This window comes from Anarrhichthys ocellatus, unplaced genomic scaffold (genome assembly GCF_004355925.1).
Source record: "Anarrhichthys ocellatus isolate YVR2014 unplaced genomic scaffold, GSC_Weel_1.0 scaffold33, whole genome shotgun sequence".
NCBI classification, from domain to species: domain Eukaryota; kingdom Metazoa; phylum Chordata; class Actinopteri; order Perciformes; family Anarhichadidae; genus Anarrhichthys; species Anarrhichthys ocellatus.
Window position 1 is genome coordinate 3,697,723 of NW_022280063.1, and position 19,253 is coordinate 3,716,975.

A 19,253-nucleotide genomic window follows, 5' to 3' on the forward strand; every position below is an offset into this window, starting at 1 on the left:
GGGGAGAGGTTGGAAGTTTTTGGAAGTTCCCCAAGTTTCCATATTTCGATTTAATGAGGTTCGGTTTGGGGTCTGATAGTGCCGTGCTGTGAGCAAATTGGAGCAAAAGGGGATCGACCAATGAGGTCCTGCCCTTTGCTGATCTCTGGGATTTGGAGCTGTCCTGTTTTTTAAATAGACTCCAGATTTGTACTTACATTATTTCCGCAGAGGAAGTATTTTTCACACCTGTGACGTATAACTTTCCAGCTTTTATTTTTGGGGGGTTCTTTGCTGGTGAGAGGGCCCCATATGAAACCCATCACACGTTGGAAATATAACCATAACAAGGCTGAATTCAGTCCAGACCTCCAACTCCATATGAACATTTCAGATTCTCTCCTCTTTCGCTATGCTATACCTTTTTTCTTGGCAAGTGTCAGGTAATTATCTTGCACATGTCTGGGTGTGAAAGAGAAATGACTGAGGGACAGAATAGAAAGGATGTGGAGATGCAGGGCACAGACGGTGAGGAGTGAAGAGGAGAGATTGCATGGAGAGTGTTTGTCCAGAGTGCACAGTTGCCATGAGAATGGAGTTAGAAAGTGGGGAGGTGAGTATAGGCTCAGAATGAGTGTTGCCATCATTTCTTAAGGAGAAAATAAAGAGGCTCAATGAATCTATCGATCCTACTGGCTGCTTGTACGGTTCTTTTCTTTTTTTGTCTTTCCCCCGATCTATCTTTCAGACAGTTTTTCTTTTTTAAATACCAAATCTTCATGTTTTTGTTTTTTTTACAGAAGAATATGTGATAGTAAAAGATGCATTTCACCCTGAGCAAACGTAGCCTCAGCATACATAAGGCCCCATCAATTGCTCCGTATGTGTACACCTCATATTAGAAATGACTGCTACTTTAGAATTGACTGATTGCAAACACTGCATGCGCCACCTTCATTTCTCCAAACGAGCAGGGATCTAGTGTCTCACGTGTTATTCTTTCCGTGCAACTTAAATGAAGAGAGCTTGGGTGCGGAAGCTGGGAGTTGATGGCATCTCTCCAACTAGCCCGAGATTATTGTGAAACCCAACCTGAGGCAGGCGTGACATCAGAGCAGCCTGACATTAGTTTGAACTCCTTATTTCAGGTGGGAAGAATTATGAGTGGTTTCACTCGCAGGTGATCGTGTCCAATGAATCGGTCGCACACAGTCGCACATTCTTCTCCCAAGGTCTAAATGCTGATTGTCTTGACAGATTGAACTCGTGTGTTATCGCCAAACTGTCACGCAGCCTCATTTTTTAGCCTGCACACATAGCCCTTTAGTTTATGTTAGCCCTTCACAGTCCAGTGTTTTATAGGGATATTGTCATTATGACATCAACTAAAGCTACACTGTTTGAACCCCGCTGATGAGTTCTATTAATCTCAGAGATGGCATACTAGGTCTCAGTGCAAAGAACTATTTTGAGACAAGTCGATGCTGAATTCTTAGTATATGAGGCATTTCCAACACACAAACATTATGTTAATATTGTCACATACTCCTATGTTATCCAAAGAAATTGGCTTCTAAAGAATACGCCTCTCTGTTTTTGTACTAAATCAACCTCAGAAAAAAAAAAATGGTAGCAATGAGATTGTGGCTTCCTGTGGAGAAATAAGTCTTACTTTGTTTAAGTAATCAGATACAAAGAAGGTTTGTATGAATGTAAATTAGATTGTTTGTTCTGTTCCATGCTATGTGTATATAATGAGATTTTGTTTCATGCGTACTTAAATGGTTCAGATGGTTTCACTCAGAATCTATTGTGTGTTTCTCATTGGTAATGTTTATTATGAAAATGACACATTTGTATTGTCTTAACATTCTTAAGATTCCTTCATGAGATAGTGCCCTCCTCCACCGTAGCTCACTCTTTCGCTCTCTCTTTTTTTTTTTTCTTCTTCCCAGTAAAAGTTTCAAATCAAACCACACGGTCACAGCCGATGAAAAAGCTTTTACTCCAGAGGCAACGAGCCAAGTCCTTTGTTCATAATGATCACTTGATCGCGAGCCTGAAAAGGGATACAGGCGGCGGTGAAATCCGACAAGAGCTCGGAATCTTGACTTCCTCACCACAAACCGCAAGCTCAGACAGTGCAACTGTTACTACCTGGTTGGAGACGGAATGGGCAGAAAGCATCCGTGTGTGTGGAAAAACCTACACACACACTCACACACAGCATGCTCGATTTGGGTCACGGAGCTGACAGACAGTGGAATGTGAATGTGTGTATGTTGACAAACTCCACTGCACTCTGAATGGGGTTTGTGATTACACCTCATCATGCGTGCTGCATCGGTCCTGTCCCCGGCCCCCGATCCTTCTCCCTGTCTCTCTCTTTCTCTCTCTCTCCCCTTCACTCCCTCTCTCTCCCCATTTCTCCCTTCTCTCACCACAATGCCTCATGGGCAATCATGTGGTCACACTACCTGACTCGTTGCTGCTCAAGAGTGCAGTTGACAAAAACAGCCCGAGGCCCGTCATGTGGAAAAGATTCAGTCGGCACACAGCGTACATTCTACACCCCCCCCCCCCGCCCCACCCCACAACTCCTCACTTTCCCCCACTAAGTAACCGAAGCACCGGGGTGTTTCCTTCTCCTGCTCACCTGTGAAGGGAAGTAGCACAGCTTTCCTCCGTGTCTGAGTGTGTGCAAGAGTGGATATTTTCGTGTTTGCAACTTTGCGGCCACAGTGCGTGGAATGCCGCTTTAAACAGCCGTGTGTGTGTGTGTGTGTGTGTGTGTCACCGTCTCAGCTAGGAAGTTCAACTAATCCTCGATGTGCAGTGTAACTATACCCCCAAATCCAGTATATGCGTGCTTTTGCCAACCCGTCTCCCTCCCACACTCTGAAAGACGCAGGCAGTTTCTCTCTGTCAGTTGAGTTGCACTCCTCATGTCATGTAACATAAAGCTGGCGGTCAGTGAGAGCTCTCAGCTGTCAGTCAGCTTGGTGGTCCTGGCCTGTCGAGCTGCTCACCTGTGTTTATTGGACAAGACCTGCTCCACACTACCCAGGGAGAGCACCTTGTCTCCATTCTTTTTCTTTCTTCCTCCCATGCTCTCTTCCACTTTGTTTTTGTCTCTTCCTATCATTCCCTTTGTCCGTCTTCCTCACTCTTTCTCCCTGTCTCACAGCACAATATCACTTTTTATTTAGCTTCTGTCTTTCATTTCTTCAAATCCACCACAACCTTTCCCCACTGGTTCTTCTCCCCCCGCTGTCCTGTACAGTTTATTTCTTTCTGGCTTTCTTCCCTGCTTCTCTTTCTTCCTGCTGTCCCTGCTGTCCGTTTTTATTTTGTATTATTTCGGAACCTCTTTGTCAGTCCTTCGTTGAAAGCCGCGGCGTCTCTTTCGGCGGCGGTGTTCATCTCTTCTCCGCACCTGGCTGAGCACACGCCGCTAGACGGCTGATTGAAACCCGTGTCTCAAAGTTGCTAATGTTCACTGAAGCATTATATTGTAGATAAAGTAAATAAACTAGGTTACCATGGGAGAAATCTCTGGAATAGACTGCAGTGATCGGGCAGATGACACACACACACACACACACACACACACACACACACACACACACACACACACACACACACACATGGCCGTGCACAGAGCCTTTCTCTTTTTCACATAAACAGGCGCACACACACACATCATGGGAATGGCTGAAAAGGTGTCAGTGATGTTGAGGTGTGAGCGGAGCAAAGGGTCGAGAGATATTTTCTATGGCTCAGGAATTTCACAGGTTTAATGTTTTTTGAGGAGCTCTCTAAAAAAAAAAAAAAACAGTTGGATGCAAGGGCCTGCAGTCAAGGGGCTGCTTGTATTGTCAGTCCTTAGCATAAATTCAGTATATTGTATAACTTTTTTTAATGCAGAGGTCATTTATTCTTCGCTTGGTGAATTTCCCCGGAAGCCATACTTAACCAGATAGCTCTCACAGACGTTCAAAAAGTATTAAAAGAAAAGTTATTAACTTACCCACAGCCAAAAGGTAGTCTCAATCATTTCAACTTCTTTTATTCACCTTCTCTTTAATCTGAACTCTGTCATTTTGCCTTTCTTTTCAGAAGTTCCTTCGAACCGTTGTCGGTCTGTCCAATTCAAATGTTTTTTTGTTGGAAAGATTCATTAGCTGGGCCGGTTAGCATATTGGTTAAATGCAAGGGTGGCCTCTTTGTGGCCACAGGGTTTTAAACCAAGGGTCCGCTGAATGATCCCTCAGGTTGGAGTGCTGGCGAGGCGCTGAAGCCACACATCGAAAGAACGTGGCATTCATATTTCCGCCATGGTGTTATATGAAACTCCCTTGTATTTGCCGTGGTTCCATTTTGTGCCGTAAAGTGGTATAGGTGACATGGTAATACATTTGCATTGTGCCCGGTGATAAATACTCTACCAGGTCTTACTCACTCCGCTGCTTCCGAATGTGTCCGGACAGCGCCTGCATTGTCAAACGCACGGGGCTCATTCAGAAACTCAGTCTCCCTCCCTTTCCACCTTTTGTCAAATATTTCTGCACGGGTGATAGTTTTCTCATTTATTTAGTGAATAGTCGGCGGGTGAAGAAGAAAGAGAGTTTTTACATTATGGAAATGATGGAACGGGTTATAATCTCCCACATATTCATCACGACAGACATTGGACCCTTGTGATACCGTCCTCCATTTGGCCATTGTTCCGGTTCCCTTTTCCGCGAACTGTTCCCCTCAATGGGCAAAGCGGGCTTTAATCCTGTCTCTCTTTGGAATGACAATGTTTACCAGCTATCATTCAATAAGGAGCCAGGAGCATGACACACATCTCTCTGTCACTTTTAATGCTGTGTGAATGTGCGAGACCCAGATTCAAAAGAAAGGTATTGTTAGCCCTCTGAGGAGATAGGATGGAAGGGTGAGGCTAGTTCGACAAAGTGATCGGACATTTGTGCGCGTGTTTCCTAACCCGTAAAACCTCTCAATACTTTTTCACCTGAAATTCCTGTCTCACTATATACATTACACTACAGTTAAAACATAAGCCCTGAACACACCTTTGGAGTCCAACACACTGACATGGCAATGTTGGGTAATTATTGCCTGTAAGTGGGGATTAGGTTTATGGATGTTGACAGTAAAATCGCTCTCAGAGCATGCGGATCAGACACATTCTTGCAAAGAGTGAAGGTGTTTGTGCATAACACCCTCTTCTTTCACGTCGCCCCCTTGTCATGTGTTTACAGTTCACCAGTAAATATGGGCTTATTTTTCCCCACTCACTTCTCTCTTATTGTGAAAGGACGCACAAGCCAGCTAATGAGATTTCTGAATATATGAAAGGAAGAAAAAAAACAAATCCAAGGAAGCAAAGATGTTTGTCTGGCTTTATTTGCCCTCCGCTTCCCTTCCTCCCTTCCAAATTGTTTTCCCTTCAAAGTCTTGACAGCGATAGGGATTAGTGCCATAGCTGCTAACAATCATTAGTGTGTTTTCACCATTGTGTCATGCACTGTTTTCTACCACCACCGCCCAGGCTTACCTCCTGCACGTGTCTCCTGCTTTCGTGCCAAGCAAGAAATGAAAAACAATCACAGCGACCTCCAGCAACCCCTTCTGACGCACAGACAGTTAAATGGTTTGTAAGACGTTTAATTACCAAATGGTATAATCGTTATTCATCTCATCATTAGATGTATGATATTAAGTGAATTGCCTCCCTTGGGTCCCTGTGTTTCACAGATCAATAGATTTAGATGGAGCTTGAAGGGGGGGGGGGGGGGGGCGGAGGCAGTTAAAACACTTCTGAAGCCCCTGATATGACCATGTGCATTGTTTGTGTGGTGCACCACGGTGACATTCCCTCATTTATTTATGCAATTAGCTTTTATATGGGTTTAATTATGCTAATTTCTCTGTCTGAACCCAGGAATGGTAGTATGTCACTTTTTTTCTTTTAATGGATTTGCAGCTCGTGGGTTTATTTTGATGGTGAAAGGACATGAAACAATAGACAAGGTTATGGCACCGCCGACTTCCCATCGGCAGAGTGCTTGCGTTTGCACTTTGGGACACTTTGTTGGTATCAAGCATTGTTTGAAGGCATTGTGGAGATTGCTAATGCAGCGTGTACACCTCTGAGGCCCAGTAGCCTGCAGCTTGATATCGCCTGTATTCCCAATGTGAATATGGCTGAGTGGTGATCGGGGACTTGCTGCACCACAAGCTGCTATTCACTGCAGCCGGCACTACTAGCCTGAGTTAATTGTCCATTATCTGCTATTATCTAAGCTCTACCCCTCTCTGTCTCTTTTATTCTCTCTCGCTCGTGATTCGAGCCGTCACCACCAGTTTCACTCTCTCAATATGCTGTGTCCACTGCTTTCCCCCTACTTACTCTAGCAAACTTATACCAGTTTTGTAGCCAAGTCCTGGCAACTGAGTTCAAATAGTAATAATGATTCCCTTTGTTCCAGAGGTACCTCGAACATGAAGTCAGCAAAGCATCATTTTCATCTCTTGTCTTATCGTCTCCCTACTCGAGTGGGAGGTGCTCTTGTGTCTAATATTCCCACCCAGAGTAAAGATTTGAAGAGTATTTTCTCTGAAAACATACAGATTACATTTGAATTACGCTTTTTCAAAAGGAATGTTTTATACGTGTTGATGACGTATATCTGTTTGACAAGAACAGAGATCTCTTGTTGTAGATAAATAAATACTATAAATTGGAAGTTTACAGAAGAAGACTCTCCTCTTAGATTGATCAGGTGATAGATCTGCTGAGGAATCCTCAGAAATTTCACTTGATGGCACTGTTTTCCTTTTTGCTCCAGCTGAAGCAACAGGGCATGTTTTATGTATGCTGGGCACAATGTGAAAAAAAAGGAGCCTGGCTGTGCCACAGATATGTGTGTCTTCCTTTCTCTTGCTGTCCCTGGGCACCGAGGAACACGCTGGAACACTGACAAACAATAAGATCATGCACTCTACTATTTAAAAAAAAAAAAAAAAAAAAAAATCATTATGCTTCAGATAAAATGGTTGAAAAATCAAGTACATATTGGCACAGTTACTGCACAGTTGTTCATTAATTTTTTTGGGTGTTTTGGAATATTTTCCTTCTCTTGCTCGATGCTTCTTTTTCTTTAAAAAAAATAAGAAGTTTGAGGGCTTTATCTGCATTTTATTTCTTGCCTGCTAGGAAAATGTGATGTATATTTTAATGTAAATTTTAACTGTCACTATTCAGCAGTTTAAATTAATTAAATTGCATTCCTCCTGTGCTGCCAGGCGATGCTTTAATAAGTACATCAACAAGATGATACAAATTATAAAGCCTGGAGTGTTCATTTCAATCATACACCTCTCAACTGATATAGTCAGATCTTCACCTGCAATTAGTCCCCCCCCCCCGCACACACACGTGCATACACACAATGTAATGCATACATTATAAAGTGCTACACTTTTTATTAGAGTTTAGAAATAAATGCAAAGTATTAAAGCATAAAACTCAGTTGAAAGGGAGAAATGGTTGCCCTTTGTCCATTACTCTCCCTGCTGTCTAACGGGGAGGGAGGGGGATTAAACCAAGTTTAAATAGAGGTTGGATGGATGGATCGGGGGTGCGTAGGGTGGTGGGGGTCAAGATCATATTAAGAGCTCACAAAGCAAATGGTTCAGCGTTGGTCTGGTGGCCCTGCCTCATGAGCAGCCTCTAAAGACGCAATATATCACAGTGAAAAATAGCTGGAGCTTGTGTTTCAGCGTCGTGCGCATCATAAATAAAGGTGTGCCACGTATAATTGAGGCTCGTGCATGGGGGAACGCGGCTGGAGATGAGAAATGGAAATCTGTGTACTGGTAAATAGATAATCACACAAAAGTAATTGAGGTTTTCAAACCCCAATCTAGTCTGCCAGCATGAGCTCGTTTGCATGTTAATCACGTCGGTGATTTCCCTTCATCACAGGGAAGTCCGTGCACACTTCCATAACCAGCATTTAATTGCATTTAAAATGTCACAGAGGTGGAACACATGTAATTTAGCCAGAACTGTGTCCAAATTAATGGGTACTACTGAGACGCTCCATTGGACAGGGTTGGAAATGAGAGAGGCTGTCCATTGTTTGGGTCTTTATTAGAGAGTCTTCCAGTCGCTCCACGATAGCATCTCTTCAGTACATATCAAGACTTCAAAATTAAATCTGACAAGCATTTTGTGAAGGACTTTAACACTACTGTAGATGCCAACTTCTTGCAAAAATAAGCCAAATGGATGGACATTAGAAAGGTGGGGAAAGAAACATCAAAGGGAAAGACCACAAAGCCAAAGTGTTGGGTTTTAAATGGAGAAGAGAAAGGGGGGAATAGTTTATTTTCTATCATCACCAGGTGTTCTGTGGTGTATAAATTACCAAGATGATGTTTCCATAACACAGCTTAGGGCACTCTAGAGAGGGGGAACCTGCAAAACAGACCTATTTAATTTTTCATTGAGGTAGACCATCAGGAGCAATAAGCCAATATTCCTCTTCCCCTTTTTCCAGATGCCTTCCACAGCACTGTATCTTACCAAAACCCAAGCCCCTCTTACTTCTTTCTCTCTTTTTTTTTTCCAAAAAAAGGAAAAGTTCTGCCGAGACCTACATGAAAGGAAGGAACTGTTGAAATGTTAATTTTACCATCTGCTGTTGAGGCCTGCTACCTTTTTTTTTTTTTTTTTTTTTTTTTGTGTTTTTTTTTTTTTTCTCCCCCCCCCCCTGCCTTCTTTAATTCCCAGTAGTTCTGTTCTGTTTCATGAATGTGCTGCTATTTTGGCTGTTTGAAGTCATGGGGTCTCTCCTATAGCATGGCTTTGACCGGCTGGAAAATACAATGCCACATGCTGGATGGTGGAGGCCGTCCATTAGTTTCCTGTTAAACGCCCGGTCCCTCCTGGTAACCCTGTTTCTTATACCAGTCCCAAGGCTCCAGTTCCGCTCCCGTGCCCACCTCCAGCACACCGTCTGTCAGTCTCCCCCGCTGACTTAGTCCTGCCCTTGCTCTCTTTCCTTCCTGAGTGTTCACGTCTTTGGGGACCTATTTAGTGTGTTTATCTTAATGCTGAGGATTTTAATCACTCATTTACAAGACCCCTAGCACCTTTAGCTAATCAAAGTTTTTTTTCTCTCTCTCAGCACACATTATATTAGTTTTCCTGTAAGCTCAATAAACCCCAGCACATCCAAGATAGAAATTAAATTCCTGACAACTGTGTTCCTCCATCTTTTTTTTTTTTTGTTGCGTCCCGTCTTCTCATCAGACAAGTTGACACATTTAAAAAAAGCCAAAGCGTATTGCCAAGTTTGCTGTGAAGATTTTGCCAAATGGAGAGATTCCATTGTGAGATTTGATAGTTGGCAATTAGGGTGAGACATCCTGTGTGCAGAGTTGCTTAGCATTTTCCTTGGCCGGGACCAGATTGTTTAGTCTGCTCTCATTGTGAGCTGTTTCTGAGCTGCACTTGACGGTTGTTTGCAGAGCGCTGGGGGAAAATGTGAGAGGGGCCAGTGCCTTTTTCTCTATTTATTTATTTTCCCCGTCCTCGGAGCTAGAATCTGATTTGTGTTCATGTTTCTCTATTCTCTCTGAGCGGTTTTTAAGTGTGGCTGCTGAAATCTAGACTCTGTATGACCTCACTGTGCGGCCTGTGTTTCATTAATGACCAGCCCTGTGGTTTGGGGGAGAGGAATATTTTTCATATGACACCGCCTTGCATTAGCGCGGAGCGGCAGCTGCAGAACCACAAAACCATCCAATTTTGTGGCTTTGAAAGGTGTGAAAAGTTCAGCTCCCTATAGCAAGCGTTGCATTTATAATTATAGTCCGTGTATACGTGTGCCTGTATGTGTCAAGGAGCGGAACTACTGAAGACTTGTAAAAGTAACAACTCAAAGAAAGAAAAAGTCACCTGCTTATGAAACATTTGTCTTTCATTCTGCTCGGCTGAAGTAAATAGTGGCAATATATATTTCAGAGTGAGACGTTTACACACTCCCAGGGTTGACATGCTACGCCTAAGAGAAGCCACCTAAAATAACACGCAGACATTCAAAGTGGTGTAGGTAGCATTTTGACAGCTTGATTCATTTGGAATAAATATTTCATTTCAACGTGGTTTCATACTGTTTGGACCCTTAGAGTCCCTAATACAAGCATGTCTTTTTAAGTCTTTAAAAAAAAAAAAAAAATGTTTTTAAGTGCCACATCTGGCATAAGAGGTATTTCTTCGCAGATTGATTGATTTCCCAGGCTTTGTTGGAAGCAACTCACGCGAGCCACACGGCAATTGACTAAAAAGCATGCAACGATTCACAGACACACGTAGCAAGCCTCGCCACCCCTCCCCTCCAAATATAACCCCAGACACTAGACTACTGTAACTCTGTTTTGTACCTCGCAGGATATTGAATATCCAAAAGGAAACCTCGGATTTGTCCCGTCCCCAAAAACAAAGAGCCCTTGTGCTGCCGCCCTCCGCCTCTCGCTCGCGCTCGCTTTTAAAACCAAACCGTTGCTGTCACCGTAACACAACAAACGCAACTCATTTGAATACACGAGATAGCTTGTGCGTATTTCCAGATCATCCCTAGCCATTCATCACTGCACTTCCGTAGCCCTGGCAGCATTAAGTGTGGTGGCTGTCAGCTTGAAGGCAGGAGGTGGAACAGGGAGAGATTGAGGTTAGTCACCAGGGCTCAGGGAGAGTGAACAAAGGAGAAGATTACCTAATAGTCCTGCTATGTATTTTGAAGTGGAGCCTGCTGTTTGTTTGGGGAGGTTCAGGGCTGGATGTGCAGGGAGATGTTTCACAGGCAGCTGATGGGTACTTTTAAGCTGTCAGAAACACCCGCTTTGCCATTCGTCTTCCCCAATAGACGGCAACAGGCTACGACAGGGCCAAAGAGGCGATACAGAGAGAAAGTTAATGATGTTTCCAGAGTTCGCAAACTCTCGAAAATGTTGCCTCCAAGTATAATTGGGTGCCTTATTGTAACTTAAAAGTCAGCCATGACGATGGTTGACAAGTGTTTTTTAGCCACTGATGCGCACTCCACACACTTATTTCGGGGTCTGGTGTTACGAGATCTCTAATGAGTCTGCTCTCGACTTGTATGTGTTTTGTAAACAACACTCTTTGCAGGTTGTCACCGAGAAATAAAAGTTCTATAGTCTTAATTACATGCCAAGACTGCACACAACAAACTGAAACGGGGACATACTCGTGCGCATCTGAGGGTCATTTGTGTAATCTGTTGCATCGTTTTCCTAAATTAACCTCATTAAGGAAACGTAGCGTTGGAAAGGTACACAGATTTCTTGATTTAAGGTTGTGATACGTGCAACATATTGCGAGTAATTCACCAGGTGAATCAATTTTGTGAACAAAAGACTTTTCTTACTTGGATTTCTTAAAGGCGTTGTTGGACAGTATGACCCAAACCAATCTGTTAAAAACTTTTAAAGTGGTGTCACTGAATTTCTTTTCCTTGACCCGTAAATTGCAGTCTTCCTTTCTCCTGTGATTTTGAACAAACAGTTCCATCTCTCGATTCTCTGAAATCCCCGCCAGCCTTTTTCTGTTTTGATAAATTGTTCATCTCGTCCTATTTTCAAAGTCATCAGCGATTGCTTTTTTGCCACTCAGAGTACTGAACATGGACGGCTTTTAAAGGTATGATAAGTGGCTCAATCCTTGTGCTAAAGCATTTTTTACTGAAGATTTAATAGCTACTGTATAATGAATTATAATGTATTCTCTCCAGTTGCAAATTTCCTCTAATACAGCTCTTCTGCCGTCGCAAAAAACGCCCATCTGAATATTATTGTGACCAGCTTTTTAAGAATACAAATCAATTGCATGGTTTTAAGTAGTTAGATTCATACTTTTTGTCATAAATTTCCCCCCAATGCCAAATTAAATGGTGCTTGTACAACCGGAACAGCTAACCAATTTCAAGTAGTGACATCATGGTCAGCTCCAAGTCAACTATCTGTTTTAGTCGAAAATACAACCGTTCAGCCGAACATTTCAGCCTAGTTTGAACTCATTGAAAAGCGGCAGGCTTATGAATCATCTTTGCTGTTCCCAATTTAATGGAACATACCTTTCAATGACCGCGTGTACCCGCACATCATCAAAGTGAAACTTCACAAAGTTCCGCTTAACTTGTTGCCGAAATAGTTTCTCGTTTTCAAGGAAATTGCAGCGCGCCAGGTCTCAAGAAGTGTATCGGGTTGGAATCTTCCCTGAAGGAAAAATTGCCACTTGCATACTTGTCTTTGACCAAAGTGAAGCCCTCACCCACTCCAGGGGGAACACGCGCTGTTTAGGAAGATATAAAGGAGTAATTTTATTACTCGGTACATCTCCCCCTCAGAAGCCATTTCATTTCTCCTTTCAGCTTCCACAGAAGCCTTTATTTGATCTCATATTCCAGAGTATGACGGGCTCAAACCAGTCGGACTCCGTTTATTTTCATTTTGGAAAACACATTTAGTGTTGGTGGGGTGGCAGTGGATGGAAGTGGAGAGCAGGGGGTTCGGATGTGGAAGTTTCTCTATCACATGTTAATGTCCTCCTGCAGGGATTTTATTCCCACTGTGCCTGAGATTGTTGGGAGCCAAAACTTTACATTTAATTCTCCCAATTTGATCAGTGTGTGACTTCCTTCAGTGTTATCAAGACTCCTCTCCTCTCCACACAAACGCTTCCTTGCAGATAACTGTTTAAGTTTGCATCCAGACAGTGAGACCGATACAGCTGGATACCCTTTACTCAGTGCTTTGAAACTGCAGATCATTGCAAATTGTGCGATTTTATTAGGCAGCCCACTTAGGCAGCCCAGATGTAGCTGGTCACTCGAGAGCGAGACGTCCTCATAACTTTGAGACTTTAGAGCGGCCGCAACACCCGATTGTGGAGTCAAAATTAACCTCCAATCCCCATCCGTCCTTAAACTCCACATCTTTGGCTGTTTACCAAACCCTGGACCAGTTGCCTGGAAGAGCTCAGACTGTACCAGAAGTCCTGCATTTCCTCTCCCTCTCTCTCCTATTTAATAGTGTCTCTGTCTGTGCCTGCAGCACCTACTGTATATCCTCTCCAGCCGTTTTACTGGTGACAGCACAATGAAAACATTTTTTGTGAAAAGTGTCGTTTCATTGCTCCGGAAGTCCCACTCACCTAAATAGTTCCTCTATGTCTTGTGTGTCTCTCTGTTTTCTTTTCTTTTTCTTCTTTTTTTGGGGGGGGGGGGTCGTAGCCTCCACTGGGCTCAGTTCCACTCGATGAATTACCTCCAGATGTATTTCCTATCCCCCCCGCCTTTCGCCCTCAAATTAGTGGCTAGCAAAAATTAGGTTTGAATTAGCCACGGTGTGGAGAATAGAGGAGTTTGAAATTTCCATATAATGAGTTTATTATTCTTTGCTGGAATGCCGTTTTTTTCCTGAATTAATTTGATCAGGGGGGCTTTTTAGGTGTTATTGGTGTCTAGTTGAATGGTGTTTTAGTCATGAATGGATAGCCACCGTGTCAGCAGTAAGTCAGAAGGCCGGGGGTAATCAGAGGACTCTGAAGTCCGCACTTCAGCAGAACGCTCCATGCCTCAATAGCTTCTGGAGATGATTCCCAAACCATCTCCATTATCCAATTCATGGTCGGTATTTAATTTGTCCGTCATCCCGCGTGGAAGTACTTTTCATCGCTACTTGCAAATGCGTCGGCAGGATTCCTCGGGCCTTAGACGGCGGTTGTTGCTTAGCGTATGCAGGTGTTGTGCTCTTTTGACTGCCAGTAGAGCTTGTCTTTCTGCCATTCAACTGTGTAGTCACGGTTCTGGGAATGATAATCTCTTTGGCAGAGCTTGGAGCTGTGGGATCCTCAGACGCTACAGATCACTGTCCATAAATGGGTTTCAGATTCATCACGAGCGTCTGAAACGACTATTGTATCTCTCTTCTTTTTTCTTTCTTTTATTTTTTAGCTGTTCCTTCATCTCGATGACATCTCAGTGGCCGGTAACATTAAAAAACAACAACTCAGTAGCGTGTACGTTTCCCTGAGAAGGAATCTAATTTAAACTGCAACCGCCTTCACTGTATGATAGTATCTACTACTGTGAAAAAAGGGAAGTTGTCTGCCATGCTCTGCTCTTTCATCTAATTCCAATCTGCTGTATAACAGGTAAACTGCTGTGGGTCGCACTTGCTTGTTTAAATTTACCCGGCTCAGCCTGAGCCTTTGATTTCAGCATCTCGTTTAATTCAAATGTTTTTTTTGAAGAAAAGCGTTTTTATTTATTTAGCCTTTTATTTTTTCATAAAGAAGTGGGGTTGGGCATTGTGAGGCAGCTGTGGCGGTGGGATAATAAGAGGAGGCGCAGGGAGGGCCAATTTAACCGAGAGTGTCTGTCGCTAGTCTACCGGCTCCTTTCGTTTCAAGAGGCCCGGTCAGCTGTCTTGACTTCTGTCATTTCGATCTCGTTTTATTCTTCTGCTGTAATGTATACTTTAATTCCCGCCCGCCTGCTGTCTGCGTGCGGCAGCATGGTCTGCAGGAGCAGCTGGATGGGGAGGTGCAGGTATCATTAAGCCTTGGAGAGGCACCAGCAGAACGCTGCTGAGTGCTATAACGTGGCTCCTCGCAGCGCGTGTTGATGTTTCTGGGGGCCAGCGAATGTACAGCCTGGTTTATTTTCAATAGGAACCCGAGGCCGGGCTTGGCCGGAGAGTCCCCCCCCCCCCCCCCCCCCCCCCCCGACTTCTTACTCGGGCTGTTGATATTGAGTCAAGCAAACACTCTCTCAGGGATGTCCTGTTGGGCACTCAGCCAAAGTCGTATATGGAAGTCACATGTGGAGACTCCAGAGGAAGGCAATTCACACCCATCGCTATATTTTATCCTTGCATAAGTTTTGTGAAAAGCACTACATATATAAATAATAGCTATTTTGTCGACCGAATCATCGAGCCTTACATTTGTCTCACTCACTGATTTAGAAATTGTATATTTCCCAAAAGGACTGCTATTTCTCGAACAACAAACAAAATCATGTGTTATTGTGATTGCAGTAATCAGGCCCCGCTTTACCTTCACTCCCTGCTCTCAGGTTTTTTCGCAGGTTTTTTTTACGTATGCAAATATATTTTGGACACTGTCATTATCAGCCACTTAATAGGCATTTCATTTGGGATTTTTCTGGATGCACGGTGCAAAGGCAAGTTGCCATGGATACCCTGGTGCTTAAGTACAGTATATTAAAATGGTGCTGCCTTCCAACCACTTATATAATCACTGGTCCGTAATGGTCTCTGCTCTCTGGCCATAAGCAACACATCGTGTGATCAACATTGCACCTCCTCACTAAGCCTTATTTGTTTTTTTTACTGATTTATTTGTAGGCAGGACTAAGTGGCTCATGAATTGTGCTTGTGAAACACTTGTGTGACATCTGATGAATGGTGTGTGCTCCGTGCTTCATATGTTTTTGCCCTTTGGAAACAGTGGTTATCATTGTGTGGGAGTTGTTCGGGGCAGTTGAGCACATTTTAACAGACGGTGAAATCCCTTTATTTTGTCTGACTAGCTCTTAAATGTGAGGAGGGAGGAGGGAGGACGGAAGTCAAAAGCTAACATCATTGATGCTCTTGGCAATTTGGCTTCAATAAATATACAACCCCCGCAGTCAGAGAAAAGCCACAAAGTCTTTGTCTCCCTGCGCCATTCTCTTTGTCTTCTGTCCTCACTCCACTTGGGTATATTTAAAAGGTCACGCATCCTTTTTATTTAAAACGCACACTAAGCGTTTTTCTCTTCCAAACTTCACTCATTTCTGTCATCAGCGTGCAACGTTTTAGGCTAATGGTTGTTAAAGGAGTGATTCATATGGCTGAAGGCCGGGCTGCCTCTGACTGACAGAGCTCAGGGCGGCGAATGCACTTCGTGGTGGAAGTGTAGGTGGCAGAAACGGCGAGGGAAGCCGCTGTGATGGGCGCTTGACTTTGTCTTGTGCCCCGGAGGCAATGCACTTCACTGTGGCTTTAATTGAAAATGAATAGTTAGTGGTGGTGTGTGTGTGTGTGTGTGTGTGTGTAAACTGTGAAAACGATAGCGGTGCCGGGAGACGGGGAGCGACATCCGCCGTCGTCGCGGCGTTGCGCTGCATCGCAGATCCACTGCTCTGCCGCTGCTGCTCCTGCCAGGGTTGGTAACCAGCTGCTGCCAGCCTCGCCCCTCCCCACTGTACCCACTACACATGTCTATCTCTCTCCCACCCCACCCCCCTTCTTTTTCTCTCTTTCTCCTTTCACTGTTCTGCTGCCGCCACATCAGGACGCTGGTGGGCCTGTTCGTCTCCGTTGACCTTGGCAGCGGGAAAAAGCTGCTGGAAGAAGAGACAGAGGGAATAAACACCTGAAGGGAGGAGGCACGCAATTGTCACAGATGTGTAGAAATAGGCATAGCGGTCCCCTAGTGAAGCGAATGTTTCTAAGGCCAGGGGCCTCTTGTTTGTCTTTTCCAGTGAGGCACTCTGAGTAGTTTATTAAAGGGGCTGAAGGAGCTTTCTAGCCCGAAGCCCTGAACGTTGAAAGAGAAATGGGAGAAATTACTGACATAATGTGGATGCTTAGAGCAATTAACAGCAGTTGTTTAATGTTAGCCCCCTTTGCCTCTCTCTCTCTCTCTCTTGCTTGCATTTGCTCTCTTGTCATCCCCCCCTCTCTCTCCCTTTCTCTCGCTTGCTTCAACTCCCACCGTCTCTCCCACTCTGCCGAGATTGTTTAGTGTTTACCCTTCCCTGCTTCAGAGCCCACTAATGAAAATGCTACATCTTTTGGTCTGTGTTGGTCTCTAAATAATGATATCACACGGCTGAAATATGCTCCAGCGGAGCCTGGGCGATAATGTGCTACTCAGAGCCTTTTTAAATCACGCCAGTGCACCGCTCAGAGCTGCGAGTTCAACTGGTCTTCACCCCGTGTTAGGGGCTACGTCTTACCCTAAATAAATCTGTCATAGTTGCCGTGGGTGCCTCTCTTTTCAAACATAAAAGTTCTGGCACTCTCAATAACCTCTTGCTGTGGCTGCCTGTATGCCTTTGTGTGCGTGTGTGTGTGGGGGTGTGTGTGTGTGTGTGTCGGTGGGCAGCTCAGAATTTTATTTTGGTGTTGCATCTCTGCCAGATTTAAATGTGTGTCTGTATTTGATTATACGTACAAACTTATGTCGGCAGATGTAAAAACAAAAAAAGAAATAAACAACAACACAACTTGTATTAAATCTCTCAGGCCCATGTGGCAGAGCGAGCTGGTGGCAGATGGACTGGCTTTCTGCATCTGCTGTGTGCAGACTGGGGGCTTTGTACTCCTCTCTCCTGGGGAAGGCCGAGCCTTTCTTCTTGCCAGTAGATTCCTGTCTTTTGGAGCGACTAAGAAAAACATCTGTGGGGAGGGAGAGAGGGAGGGAGGGAGGGAGAGAGGGAGAGAGAGAGAGAGAGAGAGAGAGAGAGAGAGAGAGAGAGAGAGGAATAAAAAAGAAAATGACAAAATAATTGGCAAACACCATTAGCCCTAAATGTTCCAGCTCATTGCCTGTTGTGCATTGTTTACAGAAGGGGAAACACGGTGATGCATCCCATTCAGCACATCTGAGCCCAGCCCAGCTTAATTCAGCTCGCTTCCAGCTTTCGTCGGCTTCTTTAGCAGGCGGTGGGGACCGGCGTGTTTTTTATTTGTGTGGTCCCAGTTAGAGATACTGAACTAATTCATTCGGAGAGAATTGTTCAAATAATTTAATCCTCATGTTAGACATCTGCACATACACGTTTGTGTTTTATCGAGTGGTAAACCAAGCTTTTAAAAACTGTGGCAGAAGGGAAATGCTGTGAAATGTTTGTCAGCTTGTGTTTTTAACTTCTTTTTATACATTTTGTTTTTGATCGATAGAATATTAAAACCCATGTCTTCACTGTCTTGAGAATACATTTTTAGTTTTGCCAGGCGTATTGTTTCATTCTTAATGTACTCGGAGTGGACACAGTGGTGGTAGCATATTGGCAAAAAAAAGACTCAAAAAAGCGTGGTCCTTGTGTTTTGTATAAGAAAAAGTGAGGGAGCATGAGGCTTGTGGAGGTCCCCCACCACTTCTGAACCTTTGTGGTCTCCCTCCCCTCTCAGATTCCTCTACAAAACGGCTCCTCTGAACCCCCGTTATACACACACACACACACACGGTTCCACCCCCCTCACCAGTTCTTTGCCAACTCTCGCCACCCTCCGCCCCCTCCTCCCAGCGACCAGCCCCCCCTACCCCACCGATCAAGCCACTGGTTTTGTGTACTATTGGTCCTCCGGCGTCAAAACAATCCAGTGGGGCTGCCCGACTTGTTTTAATTAGGCAGCACTGAAACGGCAACTGTCTCCCAGACGTGACCAGGCAGAGGTGCTCTCCCCTCGCACTACTGTAAATATGGCTGTAAATACTTCTCCGGTGATGTCTGTCACAGGAAGCGTCAGCTAGTTTTCTCTTTACTTTTTGTCCCCCCCCCCCCCCCTTTTTTTCCCCCCACGTTTGATGCTCTGATTTCTACTTGCGGCATTTCCCCCTCTCTGCATTTTTGATACACACTTACGCTTCCAGGCTTCTGAGAATACTTCTTCAAATGCTTCTTACTGGGAAGAGTGGATTTCTCACTCATTGTTTCAAAGGTAGGTCATTTTGTCTGTGACTCTGTCACTCTCTCTGTTGCAGTCTATTTATGTTTGGATGTGTACTTGTGGCATCGGAGCAGTGCTTTGTGATCGAGTGTTACTTGGTAACATATGGATGTGATATGGCTAATTGTTTTTAAGAACCCTATGCACGCCGGAGCACAGTATGGTGGCTACCGACTGCCACTCAGCCCCTCGCTAATCCCATTCAGACTCTTTACATCCACACGCACACGCACTTTGACATGCACACAATCGGAGCTGAAAAGAAAAGCACTGAACTGTGCTAGACTGAAGCCAGACACACATACCTTTGCGGCGAACGCACCTCTCGTATAGCGGCGTCCTCCAGCCCTTCTTCTGCCTCCGTTTCCCTCTCGTCTCAGCGACGCCGCGCACATAGAGCAGAGTAGAGAGCCAGTCGGGCAGGTTGTGTGTGTGTGTGTGTGTGTGTGTGTGTGTGTGTGTGTGTGTGTGTGTGTGTGTGTGTG

General features: G+C 44.4%; 1 protein-coding gene across 4 annotated transcripts in view; it reads left to right on the plus strand.

Moving 5' to 3' along the window:
* Positions 1-19,253, plus strand: part of foxp2 (forkhead box P2) — a 95,015-nt gene that overhangs the window by 2,717 nt on the left and 73,045 nt on the right. For 2 of the 4 annotated variants that reach the window (XM_031865819.1, XM_031865820.1), the window contains exon 1: positions 8,779-18,759. The exons of the other annotated variants lie outside the window; for them this stretch is intronic. The gene's annotated coding sequence lies outside the window, so the exon portion shown is untranslated. Of the gene's footprint in view, positions 1-8,778; positions 18,760-19,253 lie in introns of those variants that run through there. 4 annotated transcript variants of the gene reach the window in all.